Source organism: Chenopodium album, chromosome 6 (assembly GCF_948465745.1).
Source record: "Chenopodium album chromosome 6, dcCheAlbu1.1, whole genome shotgun sequence".
NCBI classification, from domain to species: Eukaryota; Viridiplantae; Streptophyta; class Magnoliopsida; order Caryophyllales; family Amaranthaceae; genus Chenopodium; species Chenopodium album.
Genome location: NC_137839.1, coordinates 11,363,505 through 11,384,518, shown reverse-complemented (window position 1 = coordinate 11,384,518; position 21,014 = coordinate 11,363,505). Strand labels below are relative to the sequence as shown.

Genomic DNA, 21,014 nt, shown 5'->3' with positions numbered 1-21,014 from the left:
ATTCTACAAAAGTTAAACTAATATTTCTATTATTTAACCTGAAAAATAAATTTGGCCCATTTCTACTACTAACAACATGAAAAGTGGACAGGAATTCACAAGTAAGTTCTCGGTATGTAGGATAGTGCATGTCAACAAATTTTCTCATGCCAATGTCATTCAAAAATCGTTTAACAAAATCATACAAACCAAATGATTCTAAGGTAGGGCGGTGTAACCACCGAGAAGGAATTACCTCACGACCGACCAAATGCTCTAGCCGTTCCTTTTGTTCCCGACTCACAATCCGGATCGTCGGCCAGTATGGGAGTTGCAAGTCCGGGTCGTATTCCTCCCTCGAACTGGAGCTCCTACCAAAAATGGACCTAGCCCTCTTTGATGCCATGTTCAAGAAATGGGTTTGAAAATTATTGAATTAAAACTGAAAAATTTTTATATGAAAGTGAAGAAGATGAAGAGAGGATCACAAATATGTAAAGAGTTTTGAATTTGGGTTGGTAATGGAAGAGAAATCTTAGAGAGAAGTTAGAGAAAATTTGAGTTTTAGAGAGAGAAAGTAATGGAGAAAGAAGAAATGGAGGAAAAAAGAAGGAAAGAAAGAAGAAGAAGGGGGGCGGACGCCACTCGCGCCCGGTCGGGCGGTGGGTCGCCCGGTCGGGCGATCTGGGATATTTCATAGCTGGCACTCGCGCCCGGTCGGGCGACTTTCGCCCGGTCGGGCGACTTTCGCCCGGTCGGGCGATCTAAGTGTCCCGATTTTAACTAATTCTCGCGCTCGGTCGGGCGATCTATATTACCCAAAATTTACCTGGTCTCGCGCCCGGTCGGGCGCCCATCACCCGATCGGGCGATCTTGAGGTTCAAAAATTTGCCCTTCTCGCGCCCGGTCGGGCGAGGCTTGCCCGATCGGGCGGATAATTAAGTCCGTAAACGACAAGTTTCGCGCCCGATCGGGCGCCACTCGCCTGGTCGGGCGAAATTACTCTATTTCTAGACCTTACTCAAGCGCCCGGTCGGGCGAGCTTCGCCCGATCGGGCCCGAGGCTAAATTGTCCAATCGATATTTTCTTCTTTTCTCCAAAATTTGGCTAACTCTTTTCCTTCAAACCTGTACAAACACTCATAAAACTCATTAAATTCCCTCATCTCTCCTCTCATAAGAAAAAGGAAAAGAAAAACTAGACTAAAAAGCATTAAAAATACGGGTTGCCTCCCGCAAAGCGCTGGTTTATCTAGGTCCCGCACGACCTTCTTACCAAGTACAATATCTAGGACCCTTGGCCTAACGCTTGATCGGGTGGTTTCTCACCCGGTCTAGCGGTGTTCAGGCTACGATGGGGCTTCCTGACATACCCTGTGGGACGCCAAATCACCTTATCTGGTGGATCCTCCTTGACTTGGAATGGTAGATCTTCAATGCTACGCACTAAAGATCCTTCTTTGATCGAGGATTTCTTCAAATTTTCCTTGCATGCAACATTTGCAACTCGATCTGACGGAACACTTACCATAGGCTCGATTCGCACAACTTGCTCGATCGGTTCCACTTTTTCATCCTCAAAACCAAGACCTACATTATAGAGCACTCTTTCTATTGCATCGACTTCCTTCTGTCATTTGTCTATCTCATCTGAAAAGGATGCAACACAAGATACCGCCTCCAAGGGATCTTTTTCAAGAGCTTAGGGCTTGTTAGAATAATTTACAACCACATTAACACTGAAAGATTTCTCCTCAGTCATGGAGTTTTTAGGGGAACTATTCAGATTAAAAACAACTTTATCATCCCCTACTGATAGTGTTAACTTACCACTTCTTACATCTATGACTGCTCCTGCAGTGTTAAGGAATGGTCTACCCAAAATAATTGGGGTTTGCGTATCCTCAGCCATATCAAGAACAACCAAATCTACAGGTATATAAAATTTACCTACTCTAACTGGGACATCCTCTAAAACACCTAAGGGGTATTTGAAAGAACGGTCGGCCATTTGTAGAGTTATATTGGTAGCTTTTAATTTACCCATATTCAACTTAGAACACACAGATAATGGCATGACGCTAACACTAGCACCCAAATCACATAATGCATTATCAATCAAGAGATTGCCAATATGATAAGGGATAGAAAAACTACCCGGATCTTTTAATTTAGGTGGAGACTTATTTTGAAGTACGGCACTACACTTTGTAGTGAAAGCTACTGTCTCTACCTCACTAATAGACCTTTTTCTCGTCAATATTTCTTTCATAAATTTTGCATATGAGGGGATTTCTGTGATCAATTCAGTAAAGGGAACTATTACCTTCAAATCTTTAACCACCTCCAGGAACTTACCAAACTGCTTATCCAAGTTTGTCTTCAATTGACGATTAGGGAAAGGAAGTTTGATAATTGGCTTTGGAGCATTATTATTCTTGTCTGGAGTAGCCACCTTCTCTGGAATTGTACCCTGCGATGTAGAATCAGATATGTTAGTATTATCCTTTAGCCCTGCAGGGCTATCAACTATATTGTTTGGTTTAATGGAATCAAGATTAGCATTATTTAATAAAACAGGTTCATCAACTCTAGGCTTAGAGGGCCCTTCATAGTTTGAACCACTCCTTAGAGTAATTGCAAATGCTTGATCCGTAGGCCTAGTCGGTTGTGCCGGCAGAGCTCCCTGTTGGCGGGCTTGTAGAGTAGCGGAGAGTTGCGCAATTTGATTATCCATAATTTTATTATGCGCTAGAATTTGATCAATTGTCGCATCTCTGCTCTCCATGTGCTTTTTCATATTAACCAACATTGCTCTAATTTCTGCCAGAGAAGGGTCGGAAGATGAGGGGGTTTGTTGTGGTTGGTTCTTCTGGCTAGCATTGGGATGATAATATTTCTGCTGCTGTGGCGCCTGTGGTTCTTGTGGTGGGGGATTTTGAACATTAGTGCTCCGGTAGGAAAGGTATGGATGATTCCGATACCCATGATTGTAAGTGTTGGAGTATGGTTTATTCTGCCTATAAGCTTGGAAGGCATTAACTTGCTCCACGGAACTCCTGCAATCCTGCTCCCAATGACCTACAATACCACAATTTTCACAGAAAGCCTCATTAGAATTATTATTAATCGCAGAAACATTGGCTACATTAGCAGTACTCAGATTATCTAATTTTTGGCAAATAGAGGTTAGTTGAGCTTGCAAAAAGGATACAGAGTCGACACTATGCTTCCCCTTGTTAGCAAATCCTCTGGGATTCCCATATTAGGAATTGTGTATCACCATATCTTCAATAACCTGACCTGCATCATCAACATTAAGATTCATAAATCTCCCACTAGCTGCAGAGTCTAAAATTATTCTAGAGGAATTTCCAATGCCGTTATAAAAGGCTTGGATTAACTGCCATTGCGCTAAATTATGGTGAGGGCATTCTCTTTGTAAGTCCTTGAACCTCTCCCAAGCCTCATATAAAGATTCATCGGCTTCTTGGGCAAAGTTCTGGATCGCACTCCGTAGTACTGCTGTTCTCTCTGCAGGATAATACTTGTTATAGAAATTCAAAACAAGAGTTTCCCAGTCAGTTATACCAAGTGTAGTTCTATTTAAGCCATTAAACCACAATTTAGCTTTTCCAGTTAAAGAGAAGGGAAAGAGAATCTCCCTGATTTGGTCTTGAGTGACCCTGGCTTGCCTGATGGTGTTGCAATATTGACAATAGTTGGCAATGTGAAGATTCGGGTCTTCACCCTTGGCTCCACTGAATTGCTTCCTCTCTATCATCGTTATAAACTGAGGTTTAATTTCAAATTGAACTCCATCAAGAGCCGGAGTAGGGGTGAGATGTGGAAAATCCGTAAGCTTTGGTTGTGAATAATCACTAAGCTTCTTTGGAGCCGTCATCTCTGATTCTGCGTCTGATGATGTCTCTGAATCGCTAGAACCAGTTGGAGGATTTCGGTGATTATTGTTATTATCACCCGAATCCGCCAGGATTTGCTTGTAGAATTTTTCTGTCTATGGAAGGAACGTTCGATCTTAGGATCGAATGGAATGTAACCTGATCTGGAACACCTGTGCATAAACAAAAACTAGAAGAAAATATGAGATTTGTCTCAGAGAACTAACGCTCTCTGAGACAAAAGGGAAATAATCTAGACTACAAAAACAACCAGAAATAAAAATAAAACCGTTTCCCCGGCAACGACGCCAAATTTTGACAGGGTAAAGTTGTATCCCCTAATCAAAAGTAAATACCTAAGTCCTCTAACTAAAGTAGATAGGGAAGTAGGGTCGATCTCCACAGGAAAACAAGTCTTTTTACTCCTAATTAATTATTATAATCTAAATTATCTAAGTAACCAATATTTATATTTGAGTATGAAACTAAACTACAAAGAATAGGAGTAGGGAGAAAACAATATATAAAAGGATCTAGGGGTAAAGTAGTTGTCGGCTTTCCTCAAGCATGGAAAGCGTTATCGGTGGATTTTTCTTCAAGTATAGAAAACCGCCAAGTCGGCTTTCCTCAAGCTTGGAAAGCGTTATCGGTGGATTTTTCTTCAAGTATAGAAAACCGCCAAGTCAGCTTTCCTCAAGCACGGAAAGCGTTATCAGTGGATTTTTCTTCAAGTATAGAAAACCGCCAAGTCGGCTTTCCTCAAGCATGGAAAGCGTTATCGGTGGATTTTTCTTCAAGCATAGAAAACCGCCAAATTCCTTTGTCGGCTTTCCTCAAGCATGGAAAGCATCATCGGTGGATTTCTTCAAGCATAGAATGACACAAAATTTATACATCGACTTTCCTCATGCATGGAAAGTATCATCCGGTAGGTTTCTTCAGGCTTAGAAAACTACCAAACTCCTTAGTCGTCTTTCCTCAGGCATGGAAAGCGTTTCAACGAATGTTATCCGGTGGATTCCTTCAAGCATAGGAAGCTGCCAAACTCATTTGTCACCGATACACTGGTGCCAGATACGTATTCTATCCTTTTACTCTTTTATCTGTGGAATTAACATTTTTCTGCAGGTATCGGCGTATACAGAATGATTTAGGATCGCAGAACGTCTTAAATCATTCTTCGTCCCTATCGACTACTTTGACTATCGTTTTCGAAACTGACGTTTCTACAAACTCAGTCAAAGTGGGGGCTTCCGTAGACACCTAAACATGTCTCCCCAAAACCAAACCCGATGATGAACAACCTTTCACCGCCACTATTGGTCGGATTCAGTATTTAATCCCGAGAGTGCTTAAAAAATCGTATTTGATTAAATTCGTATTTTTGAATAGTCCATGGATTAGTCTTGATGATTGGAAAAAGCATAGTTTTAATTTCAGCCCAAACTTATTATTTAATTTTAGCCCAAACCTTTTTTATTTTATTGTTTTATTATTTATTTTTGGCCCAAACCTTTTATTTATTTTATTTGCTTCTTTTCGTATTTTAGCCCAAATAACAATAAATCAGAAAAAGGCCCGAAATTATCAATCGGCACTTAAAATGTTGAACGAAATTAGGGTTAAAAATGAATTTAGACGGAAAAGCGGACTGAAAATTCCCGCGGCAGGGCAGCTATCCACCGTGTCATGGGAAACTATCCCGTCTGACGGTGGGATTTCCCGTGACACGGGAAACCTGCTGTGACACGGAAATTTCCGTGTCTTTTCCGCACAAACCCTTAACGCGTTTTCTCCCCCATTTACTAAATATTTCCCGCGTCACACAAAATTTTCACCATGTCACGGGAATGTTTCCCGTCTGACGTTGGGATTTCCCGTGTCACGGTACAGTTTGCCGTGTTGCGGGATACTTTTTTAGGGTTTTTATCATTTTAGGGTTCCGTGTGTTCCCTCAACACATTTTTTCTATAAATACCCCCTTATTTCTGATGTACGGGGCATCAATTAATTCTCTATTTTTCTCTCTTCTATGCTCTAGCCTAAACACTAGCCTACCCTTCTTCTTTCAAAATTCCTTCTTCAAGCACTCCAAGGAGTCCATACTTTACTCGTGGTTCTGTCCTTAAGCCAAGGCGTGAATTGAAAGGTAGAACTGTTTGAGGGTTTGGCCCAAAATCAACTCTACTCTATTTAATTTAATTTAATTATTGTTCTATTATTATTTCCTTGAAGTTACTAACTCGTTTATTATTTTGTAGTTGCAAACAAACAGAATCAAAGTAAGAATTATGTTCCTTTTATTTCTATTATTTTTGTAACGATTTTATATTGTTAGAATTATTGTTAAATTGCTTCAAATATTGATGTTTATTCTATTATTTTTATGATCACTATATTGCATGTTTAAAGGGAATATGTAATTGAAAATCATGCCTAATAAGATAATTTGGACAACCAGTTTAGGATCCTTTTTAATCTTGTTGTTTAATCAAGTGATCACAAATATTTTAGAATTATGTGTTGCAAATTGAATTAAACCAATTTAGCTTAATAATAGTTTGGAGCAAATTGAATATTTTGTTTGTATGCCTTTGAGATCGCAGGAATCACTTTTCACTATATGAATCGAGTAGAGGCCAATACGGGCGAATGTGACTCCATGACTCACTTCGTACCATCATCCCCGATCCTCCTTTCGTGGTTCCGAACCATATGGAGTTAGTAATCTCATGGATTATGAATGGGGTGTGTAGACACTCATTTCTGTCTCCCCAAAACCAAACCCAGTGATGAGTACCTTTCGCGTCGAATCATAATCGAATAAAGTGAAAGTGTGGAAAGTTTAGTGTTGCGGATAGTTTTAATTTCTTTTCTCTTCTTTCTGTTTTTGAAAATTTATTTTAAGAAAATAGCTAATCCAGTTCGGTTGGTCCATGATATGGGTCCAATAATAGTGTAGTTGGATGGGGCTTGACAAGAGCTTTCCAACGATATATTATAAGCCCAATTCCGATGAATATTGAGGAAGTTATGGCCAATTTACTAAACTGGGCCCGGTTTGAGCCTTATATGCGGCCCAATGATCTAGGGTAGGGCCTAATATGATTTATCATTCCTAATGCAATTAGGAATGGTTTTAGTCTTCTAGATTCTTCTAGAAGGTTCTTTTCATTCCTAATTCAATTAGCATTGATAAATTGACTTTTGTTGACTTTTCAGAGTTTTAATTAAAATCAAAGAACATTTTTGAGGGAAAGATACGATTTTATCTTCCTGTACGGAAAATTTATCTGATTTTAGAAAACGCGTCAAAAACAGGATTAGCGCCCAAAGCCAGCCATTGGCGCCAATCAGCCAGCGTTGGCGCTTGCTCTCTTTTTGGCTGATTTTTCTATAAATAACGTCTTAATAACTCCGTTATCGATAACCAGTTTTCAATTATAATCATCTAAAACCGATATTCATCTACAACCAATTTTCAATTATATTCAGCTACAACCAGTTTTCATTCATCAATTTTCTCATTCTCTTTAATCATTCACCATCTTTTTCTCTCTTTTTTTCTAAACTTGCTTTTCAAATACAAAATTCCGCATTCATTAGATCTAGATACACCTAGCCATATTCGAAGTTGCCTTCGCACTAGACATGAAAGGTTTAATTTCTGAGGGTTTGGTCCCTAATATCTATTTCAATTATTTAATTTAATTGTTTGTTTATTATTTTCCTTGAAGTTACTAATGTGTGTATTTTGTTATTAGAAAGAGGTACGAGGCATCAAAGTAAGTGCTTTAATTGATGTTATGATGTAGAAATCATGTTTAAAATGTTATTATGATATTCCTAGTATCATGTCTAGGGTAATTTTTTATCGTTATGATGCTTTCTATGTTCTTCCTAATATTTATGATTGTTAGTATCATGTTAGGGTTAAAGATTTGATTTTTATTGCTTAGTGACATGCTAGCGTTTGTTATTAATCTTGTTAGTATCATGCCTAGAATCTTGCTATTTTTATTATGCTTTAACATGATTTGTGATTATTTTTATAATTGTTTTGATTATGATTATAATTTTATTATTGCTATAATTATTATAATTATGATTAACATGATTATTATTATTATTATTATTATTATTATTATTATTATTATTATTATTATTATGATTGTTATTATTATTATAATATTTATAATTTATTATGTTGCTTGTTATTGCTTGATCACGCCTTTTATGCATTTTTAAAGGGAATTTGTATTTGTAATCACGCTTAATAAGATAATTAATAATCTTGTTTAGGGTTAATTTTGATTATAATTCAAGTGATCGCCAATAATAGATTTATTTGTGCATTTATATTCAACCAACATAGATAAACAGGTTTAGGGTTAATCCTATTGATTGCATGTTAGTCAAAAAGCGCACATGAATACGATCAGAATAAAGTAGAGGCCTATTATTAGGGCAGGTTCAATCTCTTTTAGGTTGGATTTGTACCTTCATCCCCGAACCCTTATTTGGTTCAAGACCTTATGGAGTTGACGATCTCTTGGATCGTTAAGGAGTGTAACCTTCACCCTGTGAATGGTTTACAAGTTCCTAAAGCTTGTTGGCGACTTTTTTGCTCTATCTTCTTTCCCTTTTGGATGCCACCGTACTTTAGTGTATGATCACAGTGGGGTTAGGGGATTAACGCTTGAAATATTCCCCATAGGGTGTAACCTTCAGGGGTCAATCGTTGGTTCCTTCATTGTCCCTTATTCGTGGTTGCCTTTTTATAATCCGTGAACGGTTCACAAGTTCCTTAAAAACTTGTTGGCGGCTCCCTACTTTGCTTTGTCCCTAATCGTAATGTCGATTCCCACTTTCTATGAGTGCCAAGCATATTCACAACATGCTTTCACGTAGGCGCACTTCGAGCGACGTCTACACCATGGAATAGTAATTATTGAATTTTTACCTTATTATTGGGTAAATATAAAGTTATTCATGTGTCATTTATCATATTGCGTGGTTAATTATTACAAAATGCAAAGAACTAGCTTTCTCATTCAATCAACACTTGTGTAATATTTATCTAAGAGCTAAATTCAAATTGAATAATTATCAATGAGTTATCGTACCTACGTACATAAGTGAGACAAATTGTAATGAACTAGTGATAGACTGATAGATTGATAGATGATAGTCACACATGGTTATATACAAAAAAGAATGTCCTTTTTTTTAAGGTACCACACACTCTTCAATAATTGTTTAATCTAATGAGGCTATGAGTACTATTAGTTTGCTTTATCACTAATTCAATTTGTATAAAATATTTGTTAGAGTTTTAGACTTTCTAACTTATTAATAATTAGTAAATTTGTAAATCTATAGTAGTGTAAGAACTTGAAAAATAGGGTCAACAATAGGTTAGGTTTAAAATTATGGCCGGGTTAAAATCAGATCGATTAAAATTGGATCGGTTTAAAATTGGGCCTGGTTAATATCAGTTTGGGTTAAAAAGACCGGGTTAAATCGGTTATTTGTCGGATCATTTTCGGATTGGGTTGAGTTCATGTCGGATCAAAATCGGTTGGGTTTGAGTTCAAATCAGGTCATATCGGGTTCGTTCAAGTCGGGTCAAATTGGTGCCGGGTTAAGTTCAGATCGGGTTAAATTCGGATTCGGATATAGTTCGGGTCGGTTATAGATCGGATTTGGATCCTGAACTTCTCATGTCAAATCGGATCGGTTACAGTTAAAAATGGATGATTATTTTTGGATCTGTTCGATTTTGACACCTCTAGTTCCTACGGGATGGTGTGAGGATGTGAGTAGTCGAGTAAGATTTCAGCCTTTCTCTTTCTCTGTTTTCAAATCTCCGTCTGACATATAACTGATTATTTAACATAGTTAAACTTTAATTTGCATACATGCCGATACACTTTGTTTATTTATACTAATACTTATTTAATAATAAATTTCATGATAAAACATTTTTTTATTTAATTTGTAAAAAACTATTAGTCAAAGTTGATATATCAATAGTGAAAGCAAAACTTCATCCAATGTATAATAATTTATTGTAAATCGAGGGTCACTTTGATCAAATTTAGGGTCACTTTTACAATTTTTTTGGGTAACTTTTATCAATAAAGCATAAATACTTCGTAACTTTTATTTATGTCAGGATAAATTTTATTCATATTAGGGTAACTTTTGCTCATATTAGGGTAGATTTTGCTCATTTTAGGGTAACTTTATAACAGATGTACAATATATATTGTACATCTGATTTATTTAAAAGTTATTTTAGAGTATTATTATTGGTAAACTATTAATATTACATATGTATAAAAAAAATTACTTGTACAATTTTCAATAAATATTTATTTTTTTTATCCCTAACTTATAAAATATTTCTAGATTGAACTCAATATCTTTTTACCGTTCAGCCACTAAATCAAAGTAGCTCAATTGAAGTTTTGAACATTGCATAACTACATAACATCCGATACATTTATCTTTTTTATGCAAATACTTTTAATGAAATATAACACAAGCATGCATAAGGCAGAAATGTCATGTAACACCCTAGAAATTCCTTCCTTTAATTTTAAAATACATGTTTTGCCCTGTTTAAAACTTTAAATAGGAATATCTAAGACATTACCGCCACCGTGATAACGGTTAAGGCAAGTATCAAAGACACACAGCGGAAGACTAATTTCAAAAAAATTCAAATCAAGTCAATTTTGAAAAGTCAAAAAGCGAGAGTAAAGTCAAACAAAGTAAAATAAAATCAACCTATAACTTGGAACCACAGTAGGCCCTTATTAAAACAAAACTAAACTCAAAACCCTTTTTGTTAGTCACAAATAATAATATAGTCATAAATAAATAAAGCAATAACACATTCATATACTTATAGAAACTAGCATGATTCACTCTTCACTCATGTCCATTCATGAATATGCTTCATCACGTGAAAAGTTTATCTCTACTTGTTTCCACTACTCTCCATTAAAAATGGGTCATCATAGGGACAAGATAAAGACAAAGCCAACAAACACACAAAACACACACAATCAACAAAACTGAGTACATAAGCGTAAATAACTCACTAACATATAATTTCCTATCAACACACAACTTACCTCGTGTTGCACCTGTCTTTCAAACATACAGCATTCAACAAAAGTTCTCACTAGACACTACATAATTTATTTAATGTTGACTACGCATCGAACGGGTTTCCCCCAACCTCCCCCAAATAAATTTGAGGTTACTGACACGGGAGCTAACCGTGCCAGCATCAATAACCACTCGTAAGTGGCGGAATTCCTGCGCATAATAATAATAATAATAATAATAATAATAATAATAATAATAATAATAATAATAATAATAATAATAATAATAATAATAATAATAATAATAATAATAATAATAATAATAATAATAATAATAATAATAATAATAATAATAATAATAATAATAATAATAATAATAATAATAATAATAATAATAATAATAATAATAATAATAATAATAATAATAATAATAATAATAATAATAATAATAATAATAATAATAATAATAATAATAATAATAATAAAGAATGTAGTAGAAGTTATGGTTCAATATAAAACCCCATAACTCCCCCCATATGTTCATACTCAAGGTATATATATTCCAAGAGTTTTGGTGCGTAATCTCTTTCACTTTACATTATTTACCGATTATTAAACTTGGTGATATGACTCTCAAACCATAATAATTCAATCAACAATAATTATTCAATCAACCAAATATACCAATTTAATTCTTGAATAATTAGTGACCACATAATATTTAATGTTGAACCCTTTTTAATTCTACCTCGGTGCCAATGACACCTTAAACGCATAAGCGCCACAAATCCTATCCCTCGGTGTTAAAAACACCTTAAGTGCACTAAGGCACCAACATACAATTTATTCCTCGTGTACATAGACACTTATATAGCTCTTTTCCTCATGCTTTAGCATCAATAAAATTTATATGAACAATAATAAAATTCCTTTTCAATATTCCAAACCAAATTAAACATTTAGTTTAATTAAACATGCTCTCTAACATGCCATAAATAAATATGTGGTTCATAAATAATATTCCAAACTATTATTCTCCATTCAATAATCCATCACAAATAAATCATGCTTCATAATCCAATCACCAATAATATCCAAATCATGATTTCCAATCCAAACCTAGCATGATACTACTTGTAATCAATCAAACACCTTTAGCATGCTATTTTATTAACATAATTATGCTAAGTACGCGAACGTACATTGTATACGATCTTAGAATCGCCACGACTAGTAAAAATCACTCACTTCGAAGTCTCCTACAATTTAAAATTATAGAAGAGTATTAAAATCCACTTTACACAAATTTCCAGCAATATATATTATTATAAAACTCCCACATAATTTAATTAAAACATGCTGAAATTATATTTAAAACATCATAATTTAATCCCAATTAATGGGTAATTAAAATTCCTTAATGGCCTGTTTGGAAACCAGAATTTCATTTGAAATTCTGGATTTGGCCCAATTACCTTGTTTGGATGTGCTTGGAATTTGGGAATTGGATTTGGCCCAATTCCAAGATTTTGAAGACATAAGTTTATTTTGTTAAAATTGAAATTCCAACTCTAAACCCATCATTTCAAATTCCAACATTGAATTAAAATAAAAATAAAAAATTAAAAAAAAAAAAAAAAAAAAACCCAACTCTTTCTCTACTGCCCCGATTTCCAATTTCTCTAGCTTGGCTCCCAATTTTCTCTCTCCTCCATTGAAGCAGGTTATTTCCTCCATGATTTTTTTTCCTCCATTAAAATGTACTCTACCCTTCATTGAAGCGGTGCATGAGTTTTTCTGCCATTGAAGCCTTTTCTTCATCCTCATCCTTTTACATGATTATATTTCCCCACCGCCCTTAACAATTGACGACATATATTTACCGGAACTTCATAGACGATCGGGATTATGAATCTAGAGCACGGTCTGGATAATAGCAGCAGCATCCGCACGATTTTCCGTCGTTAATCTAGTAAGGCAGTAACTTCTATGACATTTATAGATGATTTCTTGGGAGAAATTACGACGGAGTTAGGGTTCCGGTGAGAAGCGATTGATGGCAAGTTGAAGCTGTTGTTGATGATGATTTGATCATGAGTTGAAGCTGTTGTTGATGATGATCCGATCACCTTCACCGTTTTCGATAGTAATGTTGAACAAGAATTCATGCCTCAAACTACATAAAAATGGCGTATTATTCTAAAAAATACAATGAATTTCAAATGATTAAATTGAAATTCAAAATTTTCCCAAACAAAATATTTGGATTTGAAAGTCTGTAATTGAAATTTCAGATTTGAAATTCCAAATTTGAAATGAAATGTTAGTATCCAAACACTACCTAAAAACTTGATTTTAAGTGCTCTACTAAAAATTCCAGCACTATATTTTAATTAAAAATTGTTGTAATTAAGTCTTAAAACACTTTAATCAAAGGTCTAAACCATTATACATCATAACCCTTCAAAAATTTACAAATCAAGAATCTAGGGTTTCAAAAATTTGGGGCTTTTTAATTAAAAATATAATCTGAAAATTAATTAACATAATACTTATAATCAAAATCAAATCCCAAAACTCATAATTAACAATTAGATTTAGGAATAAAATAGTTTTAAACAATAAAGATTCAATTTTTTTTTACATTCGAAAAAGGGGAGGGGGAGAGCCGCGGCAGCTAGCACGCTGGCTGCCAGCGCCGGTGGCTACCTACTACCGGTGGTCGGCAGTGGTGGGGGGGAAAGAGCAGCCGAAAAAAAAAGAAAGTGGAAGGGGAAAGAGGAGAAAGAAAAGAAAAGAAAAATAAGGAGAAAGGAGAGACAAGTTTACCTTGGGTTTTCTCCGCTCTGGGCAAAGTTTGATTTGCCTCATATGTGGGATATTTATACCCCTTCTCTACAAACCCTTTTTCCCTAACTTTACTCTTTTAATTTTCTAATCTCAATCCTAATAAAACTTTACTTAATTAAAACTTTCCTTAAATTAAACCCCAATTTAATTAAATTAATTAATTAAATTAATTAATTAAATAAACTTTCCTTTTATAAACATTTCCAAACTTATTTAAAATAAATAATTAAAATACTGTAAATAAAGCAATTCAATTTAATTAAATACTTCTCAAAATACTTATTTTACTTAAAATACGTATAAAAATACGAGATATTACATGTCATTGGTAATAATTCTTCTTAAAGGGCTAGCTATATCGGCATACCGCACATTGCGCACGTTGGAATCCCTCGTATCATAAAAATTGTTTTTAAAAAAAAGTAACTAGATTTTAACCGGTGCGGTGCATGGTTTGCTCGTAAGTAATTTTAAAGAAGAAGTGTAAAGAACTATACTTGTAAGTTATAATAGAGAATCAATAAGAATGAGAAAATACTTGTTAATATGTGAGTTGTGCCAATAAATATGCATATTTAGGGGTGTCCGTTTCGTTTTCGGGTTGTATTTAGTCCAAATCCGATCCAATCCAAAATATAATTCGATTTTCAATTTTTCAATCCGATCCGATTCGAATTTCTCTCCCAATCCAATTCGATCCTATCCAAGTTAATATTCGATTATTTGGATCCGATCCGAAAATCCAAATAATAATACATTATTTTTTAGCACCTAATACGATTATAAAAAGGACATTTTGTGAGAAACTACCTTTTAAAACAATTTTTTTGCGAGAAACTACCTTATAAAAAAATGTTGTAATAAACTACCTTATAAAAGACTAAATGTTGTAAGATACTACCCTTGGTCGGAAATTGAGAGTTGACTAAGTTTTTCCGGCGTTGACCAAGTCATGTGCCGGTCACGTGACATTTAATTCATCTTTCCCCCCTTTTTCCCTAATTTTTTCTTTTTGTGATAGCTTTTCCTTCAAAATAAATCACTGTAGGCTTAATTTGCTTTCTCTCTCCCTTCATTAAACACAAACACATTGATTAGTCTATCTCACAGAAGCTCTGAAGCAATATTAATGGCGGTTTTGAGTGCGAATTGAATTTCAACTAAGATATGCTTCTCAGTGATAATTGATTTTCAACCAAGATATGCTTCATTAAACAAAATCTTGAAATCAATTATTCCCTCATCCACCCATCTAAAGGTTTTGTAGCCCCTTTGATTAGTTTCGAGATTGTGAAATTTGTATGCTTCATACTTCTCCTTGGGTTTTCATGCGTCCAAGAGGTCAACCTTGCTATGGGGATTCCACATTTGCACTTCGAATTTGGGGTTGAAGCCATTGTACCCTGCATTTTTAACAAATTTAAAGCGTTAAACCATAATCTTAAGAACTCCCAAATTCTGACATACAAACCAACAATTGAAAAAGGGATTTGGTCGAAAAACAACAACGACATCATAAATTAAGCAACTTTAACCTAATTTTAGTACTGAAGAGAGAGAATTGACTGAATTGAGGAAAAGCACGAAGGAAAGGGGGGAAAATTTTGGGATTTGGGTATTATATGGATAGGCTCAGGGAAAGTTAGGGAAAAAAATGGGGAAAGATGAATTAAATGTCATGTGACCGACACATGACTTGGTCAACGCCGGAAAAATTAAGTCAACTCAAACTTTCCGACCAACGGTAGTATCTTATAACATTTAGCGCTAGCCTTTTATAAGGTAGTTTTTTATAACATATTTTTATAAGGTAGATTCTCGCAAAAAAAAATGCTTTAAAAGGTAGTTTCTCACAAAATGTCCTTATAAAAAAATTAGCTTTAATATAAATACAAGTCTTCAAAATCATGATTAACATAAATAGTTCAATATTAAGTCACTATCATCTATATCTATACTTTACTATATATTAAAAAGCGTTCCTAAAAATGTTTATGTGCCACGTTGCACCCTCGTCATATCATCTATCAACTATGAGCATATTCTAATTGAAATATCTATCATGAGATTCGAACTCACAACCACAAAAGTATGAATTAGATGTCGGAAGTATCTTTTAGTAAAGGGGTTCCTCTATCGTTAAGGATAACTTTTAGCTCTGTTCTTGGTATGGAAATGGTTGATAACCATGTAAAATACCTCGGTTTGCCGACGGTTGTAGGGAGGTCGAAGAAAGCGGTTTTTGCTTTTGTAAAGGATCGAATTTGGAAGAAGGTACAGGGTTGGAAGGAGAAACTTTTATCGAGGGATGGTAAAGAAGTTCTTTTGAAGTCAGTTATTCAGGCGATCCCAACATACCTTATGGGTGTGTATAAATTCCCAACTGGCTTGATTAAGGAGATCCATGGTATGATGGCTCGGTTTTGGTGGGGCTCGAATGATAAGGGAAGGAAAATTCACTGGAAAAGTTGGGACTCTTTATGTCAACTGAAGTTTCTTGGGGGAATGGGATTTAGGGATTTAGGAGTGTTTAATGATGCCCTCCTTGGAAAACAAATTTGGCGCCTTGCAACAAATGAAAATTCCCTTGTCAGCCGTGTGCTTAAAGCCAAATACTACCCCCGAACTTTTGTTTTCGAGGCCGCACTTGGTCCGGTTTCGAGCTATTCGTGGAAGAGTTTATGGAGTGCTAAAGCACTTGTGAAGGACGGTATGCTTTGGAAAGTTGGGGATGGGCACACTATCAATATATGGGATGACCCTTGGATTGTGACTGACGAAAGCCGCTTTATTACCACTGACAGGAGCGAAAATGAGTGTATCATGGTGAACGATCTGATGGACGAGGTGAATTGCTGTTGGAATTTGGAGAAAATTGAGAGCATTTTTTATGAATGCGACAAGCAGGCTATTCTAGCCATCCCAATTAGTGAGAGAAGGCCTGTTGATACTCTCACTTGGGCATGGTCGAGAAATGGGCATTATGATGTGAAGTCAGCTTACCTTCTTGGAAAATCTCTTCCATTAGATAATTTCGAACAATTCTGGGTCGAATTGTGGAAGGTGGAGGCTACCCCGAAAATCCGTCACTTCTTATGGTGATGCTGTTCGAAGTCCCTACCCACCAGAAGCATCTTGCACCATAGACATCTGATAGAAGATGCTCTCTACCCTTGCTGTAAATTCGAGGTAGAATCAGCCATTCATGCTGTAATTACATGCCCATGTGCTCACCAACTTTGGGTGAAAAGTGGTTGTGAGGAGGCTCTCAACTTTCCTGCAACTGATTCGTTTGGAGAAGTGCTACTTCACTGGGCAAAAAATCTCCCAAAAGAAACATACTAGAGAGCCATTTTTCTCACTTGGTTCATCTGGTATCGAAGAAATAGGTGGGTCTTCGAAAATCATTGGGCCATGGCTGATGTTACTCTCCTCCGACACAGCAAATTGGTGGCTGATTTTTGGAGCATACAATGAGAAAATATATGGAGGTACTCTGCCTTTATCTGAGACTGCTGGAAGCACAGTTTGGATCCCCCCTCCTGCTGGTGTTGTGAAAACCAATGTGGATGCTGCTATTTCTGATGATGGTTGGGTCAGAATGGGCGCTATTGCTCGGGACAGCAGAGGTTCAGTTTTGTTCTCAGTTGTGCGTAGGCTCAAGGCTCGCTGGGAGCCGTTGGTGGCAGAGAGTATGGCTGCTCTATTTGGGATAAAAAAAAAAGGCAAGGGATCAAGGGCTTTGTGATGTTATTCTAGAGGCAGACTCCTTGCAGATGGTTTCTAAGCTGAAAAAGAACTCTTTGGCTCTCGCTACTGTTGATGGTATTCTTGAAGACATTGTATCTATTAGTTTGTGCTTTTCCTCAATTATTTGGTCACATGTTAGGCGTGATGGGAATTTTGTTGCCCACCATTTAGCTAGGTTAGTGTCGTATGGTTGTGAACAATTATGGGAATATCTCGTGCCTGATGAGATTTCTCCGTATGTATTGTCGGACTCTATTTCTATGATTTAAATGCACTAACCGTTTTCTTCAAAAAAAAAAAAAAAAAAAAAAAAAGATGTCTTACCATCTCATCCATATATTAATCATATTTTAATACTTGACTCATAAATATATAAGTATATGGATTGGATAGAGATATGAACATTTAACTGCAATTTTGATCCTATTATTTGCTAATTATGATCATCGAGATAATACATACAAGCAAGAAAAATTAACTATTGTTATAAATTTTAGTTGTTAAATTATTTTGATAATAATTATGTCTTTATTTTCATTATATTATAAATTATAGGAAAAATACACTTTAATAATCCCAACTATGGGCGATTTACCTACAACTATTATTGTAGGTTGTTTGACACGTGTCAGCGTGTGAGTGGTTCCAAAAAAAATTTTTAAAAAATACAAAAAAAAAATCTGGCAGCCACCTCCACCACCTGCCGCCCAAACACCACCTCCAGCCCTAACCACCACCTCCACCTCCTACCGAACACCTAAATCGCACCACCTCCAGCCCTAACCACCACCTCCTGCTGACCACCTAAATCGCACCACCTCCAGCACCAACACCCCCAAAACCCCTGAATCGCACCACCAACACCCCCAAAACCCCTAAATCGCACCACCAACAACCCCGAAACCCCTAAATCGCACCACCAACATCCCCGAAACCCCTAAATCGCACCACCAACCGCACCCCTGAAACACCTAAATCGCACCACCAACACCCCCTTGCCCATGAAACCCTTGTGCGTCACAACCAGCCGCACCCCCGAAACCCTTGCCTGTGAAACCACCAGCAGCCCTAAATTGCCCCGAAATCCTTGCCCGTGAACTGATTGGAGCTTGAATCCGCGACACCCCGCCGGAAATTGCTTCGCGAGATCGCAAGCGGTGGTCGGGTTAGCTACGGGGCTGGGATTCGGGATGGTTGATCTCCCGATGGTCAGATTTGGGAATAAAGGGTGGTTGTCGTGGCTGAAGGGAGGAGGGGGTGGCGGTTAGGCTGAGCTGATTTTTCTTTGTTTTTTTCTTTTTTTTAATTTTTTTTAAATTAAGCCAATCATGTTCTGACATGTGGCAATTAAAAAACCAAAAAAAAAAAGTTTACCATTTCAGCAGGTAAACGGTTTTTGGGACTACTGGAGGAAAACTGACTTGATAGTTGGGATTATTGTAGAATAAACGTTAGTTGGGATTATTGTAGGTAAATCGCCCATAGTTGGGATTATTAAAGTGTATTTTTCCTAAATTATATACAAAGAATATGTCTATATAATTTTTTTTACAAGAACATGTTTATATAACTAGTCAATAGTTATTCCATAAATAATTTATTCAAAGGTTTAAAGAGAAACTATTATAAATTATAAACAAATAATGAATAAATAAATAATAAAGAATGAACCTATCTATTCAATTACAAGTATTAAAAAAAATAACCCGGAGCATCGCTCGGGCCACACACTAGTTATTTAATTAATACAAAGTCTCTGTTAGTTGAGACGAACACTACAAGAGGGGGGGTGAATTGTAGGTGAGTTCCTAGTGACTACTTTTTCAAATATAAAACAGAATAAAATAGGAACTTGCAATGCACACAGGATTTTACGAGGAAACCTTCTAGTGCCCAACTAGAAGTAAAACCTCGACCCTACCTTAGGGATTTCGAACACAAACAATTTCACTATAATAGGGCAAACACCAAGTTACAACCTATTATAATCAAACCTCTACTCACAAGTTTCTGACCGAACTTGCTACAGAATAGGATTCTGTTCTACCCAATCTAAGTCCCACACTTAGACTCTCTCTCGTACTCCCTAAGCACAAATCTTCTCAACTTCTCAACAGAAGCTCTCTCTCTGTATGCAATGATAACAAAAACACTCTCACCCAAATAACCCAAACCAATTACAAGTAAAGACACCTAGTATATGATAGGCAAGCTATGCATGAAACCCGAAACTAATATGACAAGATGATAAGCTTGGCAAACTTACACAATTAAAGCTCTGTAAATTCTTCACGCATAAAACTCACAAAAAACCTAAACTCCTTTTTTTCTCTACTATTTATACAAGTATTACTTGTATAGAATGTAGGTTTTCTTAAAGATAAATAAGTTAAACTTAACTTATCTTTATACACGGTTTTTATGTAAATCATTAGAAGAAAATCTTTTCCGAAAAATAAGATAGAAAGATTAAGTTAAAAAGCATAATATCTTTTTAACAAACTAATTTTAAGAAATAAACATTTAAAGAAAATCTTTTTCGAATTCTATCTTTTATCTTTTCCGATTTTAATTTATTTGCCAAGCTAACTTGCCACGCTTCTAATGCATATCCTACTTAACATATTTAACAATGAATCTAGAAGATAAAATCTTAACTAAGTCATTGCTGCGCTGTGCTCCTGTACTGGTAGGTTTACTTGAGCTCCACGCTTACTAAGTTCCTCCAAAGATCTTAGCCAGCTATCTTCAAGTTCCTGTAAAGGAACGTTCCTGTTAAGGAACTCAGTTCCTGTGAGGGAACACTTCTTCTGTTTCGAATAACCTTCTTGAATAAAGAACTTCTTCAAGTCTTCTTAGTTTCAGTTACTTCTTCCATCTCCAAGATCAATTTCACCTAAACTAAACAAACACTTGAAAAACCTTTATTAAATGAGTTTGCTGTAGTTTAAGTTCCTCATCATCAAAACATTTAACCATCAACAGTCTCCCTAATTAATTTTATACAGTAGTATGTATTTGAGCTAAACTTCAAAAAAAACAAAGAAATCCATATTTATACAAGCTTAATTTTACAACTCGGTTTCCGGATTGGATTGGATCCAATTAGGGTCAATCCAATCCACTCTGAAAATCCGAATTTTTAAAAAATCTCAATCCGATACGATCTGATTTAAAGTTCGGATTCGATCCGAATTGATAATTTGGTTTAGATTGGATTAGATTTCGGTTTTAATCCAAATTATGGACACCCCTAAATGTAGTGGCATTTTCGTACTTATGAGCATTGGAGTGAAATATTTTAATGTTATTATATTGTTATGGTGATGTGGCAATTAACCTGGAGTTTTCTAACGTTTAACAATTGTTTGAGACCCCGTTTCTATCCCCGTTCTAAAATCCCACTTTCTA

The 21,014-nt window shown here is 35.8% G+C and overlaps 1 non-coding gene across 1 annotated transcript; it reads left to right on the top strand.

Annotated features, from left to right (window-relative positions):
• The first annotated feature begins 3,396 nt into the window (after nt 1-3,396).
• LOC145637435 (small nucleolar RNA R71) lies at nt 3,397-3,503 on the top strand. Its single transcript, XR_014114220.1, has one exon. It is a non-coding gene; the product is annotated as a small nucleolar RNA R71 (small nucleolar RNA).
• Nucleotides 3,504-21,014: the final 17,511 nt, after the last annotated feature.